We start from the raw sequence: 5,934 nt of genomic DNA on the forward strand, positions 1-5,934 counted from the left end.
GTAGGAAGGTCCTTCTGTTTATGGAATACTGTGGTTTATATAATTCCTATGTTTAAGCTTTCTCTCTAGGTAGTAAAATGATTGATCCCCTCAAAATAGCATCATCTGGGGTTGTTTTTAGATGAAATAAAGCATCTAGACAGACCCTGATTTTTGTTCAAATTGGCTGAATTGGCTGAACTGAGTTAACTGGAAAATACTAGGTCAACCACAAACACGCTATGAGTCTAGAGCAATGGACTTAGCTTCTGTCTGGATCCTGTATTACCCTGCCTGAAACATATGCTCTAAGGCAGCTGTGAAAGGGAACTGTTGTGATTTATGAGACCCTGAGCAAAGGATTTCAGTTCTCTGAGTGTCCACGCCATTGATGGTACATGCAAACTACACACACTACACACAAACACACACCACATTCACACAAACTTGTTGGAGTCAGTCAAGCCCCACAGCCCTAAAAGGCACTTCACAAAAGCATGAATGAGAAGAGAAAGCAAACCTGAGATTCTGCGGGGCAATGGACACCAATCCCCCATCCCAAAGCTCCCCATTTAAATGTGATTAATTTGCAATTCTGAAAGATGTCATTTGTGTCAATCCAGGAACGCATTCTTTTTGGGGTGAGCGGAAATGTCCCCAACTTCTGGTGGTAGCGGATACATCTGAAAAATGGAATCGAATCAATTTTGCTCCCGAGAGGGACAGGTGGAGGACTCCCATTTCCTGCCAATTCAGTTGGAAACAATGAGGAGAGAGGAAAAAAAATGGAGCCCTCCCTTCTCTTTCTGGCCTTAGACATGAACTCCTGATAAGATCCTGGAAAACAGGCAGCGTTTTTAACAGCCGGTTGCCCTCTTCAGCTGAGAAAACAGCACGAGCCAAAACTAGGAACCAGGGCCACCTCTATTGTGAATGTGGCCAGGCTGACTTATTGTCGCCAAACAGCAAATCATGAAATGACTGAGATAAGGAATATAATCACATTTTCACATGAACCTTACATTCTTACCTCTTCTATAGGAAAGGATATCCCTGCAGGAAGGAGGAAGGTGGGGCCTGCCCGTGTTCTGCAGCAAGGCTGGGACTGCATTGTCCAGGCTTTTGTAGGGACACAGGAAGAGGGTACGGAAGTTTCTACAGGAAAACAGAGAAAAGTTCAAACATAAACAGCATCCAAAAAAATTTACCAACAGCAAACTAGATTTCCTCTTTGGGCCTCCCATGCTTCCATGCACCCCTGGACTGGCAGATTTTAATCTTGGATTCTGTTCACCTTGGTAACCTCCAGCGCGTGTGATTATGCTGTTTCCCTACTTATTAAGTTAAAAGGATGTGTTTTCTACGGTAATGGAGACAAAAACAACCTCTTTCCAGAGACTGTATCCTGGCCTGGCCGGAGACTGTTCTGTCTTTTCCATTTGTCATTTCTGGGGAGGGCATGAGCTTCTCTGAAGTTGCGTGTGGGATAGGGAGGCTCCCTTTCAGGAGCCTTTGAACAAAAGCTGAAAGTGGCTACATCATTGCTTCCCACAAGGCAGGGGTTTGGTTCAGCTCCCTAGTTTCAGCCAGAGATGAGCTTTGAGAAACTCACCCATAAGGGACACGAGAATTGTATCCTCACTCCACCCCCAAGTCACTAGTGAGCGCTGGAGTTGTTCCTTTCCACCCTCCTTGCTGTCTGTCCTCCCACCCCCCAGGGCTCAGAAGAAGCTGCCACAGGAATCTCGGCTGCCCACCCTGAGGCCACACAGCTCTGGTTTTAGGGTTATGAAAACCATGGCTCTAACAGGGAGAATTCCATCACTAAATCTGAAAGAAGAGGGCCTAGATGAAACCAGGGAGCAGCTTTGGGGACTCACACCACCTTATGCCTCGGCCTTGTGTTCTAAACCAAGTGGTTCCTTTCTGCCTCTGGTTACTTAGATGGGTGATAAAAAAAAATATAGAAAAATGTTATCAGATTCCCTGGTTTTGGGAAGAGGGGCTTGAGGGAAAAGGCCTTCTCAAGGGCAAACTCTGAAATGTAAGAAGTTTCTCTCCACTCTTCTTCCTGACTGAAAGGCCTCACATTGGCTAGGGATCACAGAAGTCACTTCCACACTCGGTGTAATGGGGACTGCCAGGCACTAAGAGGAGCATCCGTCACCTCTCAGATGGGGCCAGTCACACATTTTAGGAGGAAACGGTTACAGTTAATAGACAGATTTCCTAGACACTTGCCGTTACGGGAAATTAAAGTACCCCCTACCCCCCTCAAAATAGCTCGTAAGTCTAAGGATCTTCCCCAGCCCATCAGAGGAGGGAGTTCTGAGTGGACTGTGATAGCTTTTTCGGGGATATCTTTTCCTGAATTGCTTTTTCCAGAACGGATGACTTCCATTATGTTCAGCCAGGGACCAATTTTTCACTTAAGTATGTAAAGCAAAATATGACTTTTTCCCTGGATATGTTACAACAGAAAGCTTTTCTGACAGCTGCCAGGCAGGTGATTAAAGCATGTTATATAAAAGCCCAGGTACAAGTAAGAGGGTGACCTCGAGTTCTCAAACCAGTGTAAAATGCTATTTAAGATGGATTCAGAGAGCTCTGCTGTGTGTAAGGAATGCCTGCATTTTCAGAAAACAGGAGATGAAGACTCATTCATGCAACACACACGTATTGAACAGCTGTTGCCCTCCAGCCTTACATTCATTCATTCATTCATTCATGTATTCATTCATTTATAGAAGGTGCCAGGCACTGGGTTACATTTGAAGAACAATCAGGGGTGATTTTCAACACATGTAACAGGAAGGCTTTCGCCCTAACCCACCAGTTTTGTTTTTCAGGGTTTCAGGAGGACTTTGGAGATGTTGCTGGGCCTGTGCTGGAGGCCCTGAGCTCCTGTGTCACGTGTTAACCCTTGAGTCACTTGGTGCATTTTGATATTTTAGGAACCACTACAGCTTGCCAGCTGGCTCAGTCCTAAATACAGTAATATACAAGTCCCTGATCTCTGGAAGCCAGCATTTTAGAGTCTGCTACATTTCCAGAAAAATAAGCCTGAGTCCCAAGCTGAACTGAGCCCAAAGTCCTGCATGGGCTTCAGGAAGTTCTCAACTCCCATGAAAGGGAGGCAGCAAGGGCCCTTCTAATCCAAGGCTGAGTATCAGATGGAGCTTGAGCGAGCCAGGGAGTCCTGTTAAGGATGGTGAACCAAGAGAGGGACTCCCCTGGCTCTTCAAGCTCTGTTTCTCACAGGACCCAGTAGGGCTGTGGCCTCCACCTGTGGAATCAGGCCTGCCACACTCCAAGACCAGCAGGCCTCTGAGCAGGGAGTCTCTAGAACAGCCCAGCAGATGACTCGGTTCCAAGCTTCCACCTTGATGGTCCGGCTTCTTACCTGTTGCTTTTCTTACAGCCAGCTCTCTTCAGTCATTTAGGTTACCTGCCTGGCCCCTATGGACATGTGATTCCTCAGCTACCCTCTTCCTAAAGACAGGTTTCATTTAGAGTCAAAGTTAGAAGCATATTAACCTAGGCCTGAGCCTGTCTTAACTTATTTTACCCTTAATGAGGGTGAACAGTCATCATTATTGCTCTGATAAAACATGTACAGGAAGTCTAGAAGTATGCAAGGGGCTCACCTCTCTTGTGAATTGTCAGCAAGTATCAGGTTAAAGGAATACAGTGAGAAGAGAAAGCAATAATGGGCAAATTTAAAGTAACTATTGGAGAAAGCTTATAACAATTGGGAAGAAAATCCTGGATTCCAACAACCCTAAATCATGTAAGACCTGCAATTTCTACATGAGTACAGAACAATCAAGTTACTAGGTTATTAAATGAAATTCACTACAATTACAAATAGTTTCCTGTAAAAGTCCAATATTGTATAAAATATTACTATAAACCAACATTATTGTCTTTAAAACTCATTTACTGGAAACTTTGCATTCAGATGCCCGCCATCACCATCTAACTGGTCCCCTTGGAAGACCTGCTCCTTTTCCCATGACACCCCTACAAAAAACATTTTAGAATTCCTTGTCCCAAATGCTTGTGTGGGCTAATACTCAAAGCCAATTTATGAGTCACTTAGAAAAAGACTCTTATATTGTTTTATACTCATATATTTTGTTTGTTTGTTTTTTGAGATGGAGTCTCGTTCTGTCACCCAGGCTGGAGTGCAATGATACCATCTTGGCTCACTGCAACCTACACCTCTAGGTTCAAGCGATTCTCCTGCCTCAGCCTCCCCAGTAGCTGGGATTACAGGCACGTGCCACCACACCTGGCTGATTTTTGTATTTTAGTAGAGACGGGGTTTCCCTATGTTGACCAGGCTAGTCTTGAACTCCTGATCTCAGGTGATCTGCCCACCTTGGCCTTTCAAGTGTTGGAATTACAGGCCTGGGCCACCACGCCAGGCCACGTATCTTATTTTTGATCCAAAATAGTAACATCTACTTTTTTCACCATTATCTAGATATTATTTCTGTTCCAAAATAAAGTCTATCAAATAATGAACATTTATTCATACTGAAAATGAAAGAGGCTGGGTGCAGTGGATTACGCCTGTGATCCTAGCACTTTGGGAGAATTGCTTGAGGCCAGGAGTTTGAGACCAGCCTGGGCAACAAAGAGAGACCCTGTCCGTACAAAAAATAAAATAATTAGCCTGGTGTCGTGGCATATGCCTGCAGCCCCAGATACTCAGTACTAACTAGGTTAGTCACAAAGTATATGGTACTGAGCAAAAGAGATGTACAGCTAGAATTTGTGCAAAGAATCAGACAAATTACTTCATGGGAAGTTATTTTTTTAAACATTAAGCAAAGATGGTCTTTGTTTCCTGACAACCATGTAGCCCCTGCCCAGTAGATGAGTCGATATAGAATGGGTGGATGCCAAGCAGGAGAAAGAGGTCATTGCTCAGCTTTGAGGGCCACATTCAATTTTTAAATCCATAAGACAGGCTGAGTATGGTGGCTCACACCTGCAGTAATCCCAGAGTTTTGGGAGGCCAAGGCAGGAGGATAGCTTGAGGCCAGGGGTTCGAGAGCAACCTGGGCAAAAAAGCGAGACCCCCATCTCTATAACTGATACATCCATGAGACAATAATCTTAAAAGGCAGGTTTGGTTGGGGAGTGGATGAAGAAAAAGTGGTAGGTGGCAGGGAGGGCAGTGGTTTGCCTTTACCTGCAACAGGGAAACCTACCGTACAGCTTCACATTGCCTACACTATAGTGTGAGTCAATAGATACCATGCCACAGAGTCGTTCCCACCAGCCAGAAGGGGAAGGAGAAAAGGGAGGAGGACGAAATGGGAGTAAGAAGAGTATCTTTGCTTTCAGGCCCCTTCGCCATGAGCAAACATCAGAGCAGGGATGTTGAATGGCCCAGGTGGTGGAGAGGAAGCTGGCTCAGAGAAGGCAGAGCTTTGCTTTCTGCTTGGAACTCAGAGGAAATTGTCTAGCATAGCATCCATGAACTGTGAGGGCAGCCACAGCAGGGGCCAAATGGTGGTGGTGGGTGTGTTTTCAGGGAAAGGAGCCTGTGATTGCTCCCCGTTTCCTCTTGACCTGTGGGTAGCCTGTAGGGCACACCAAAGTTCCCCAAGACATACTCTCAAGACAGCTGAGAATGCAGGCTTGTGAGCTGGCGGGCAGGGGATGGCGCCACGGCAAGCTCAGATGTGGCCAAGGGCTGGAGGGCAGAGCTGCCCCCCTACAGCCCAGGTGTAGATGCAATGGTGGTCCCCATGAGGAGATCTTATCCCATGATAGCCCCCCCTGGGCCCTGCTCAACACCCTGAGGGCCTCTGACCCACCCCTCCCTGCAGCTGGACCCTGTATTGAGGAGGACGGGCAGGGGAAGCATGCTTTAGAGAAAAGGAAGCAATCCTGATAGGAAGTTTCAACTTAGAATTAACTGATTATTTGGGCGAAACA

The sequence above is a fragment of the Symphalangus syndactylus genome, chromosome 13 (assembly GCF_028878055.3).
Source record: "Symphalangus syndactylus isolate Jambi chromosome 13, NHGRI_mSymSyn1-v2.1_pri, whole genome shotgun sequence".
Taxonomy (NCBI): Eukaryota; Metazoa; Chordata; class Mammalia; order Primates; family Hylobatidae; genus Symphalangus; species Symphalangus syndactylus.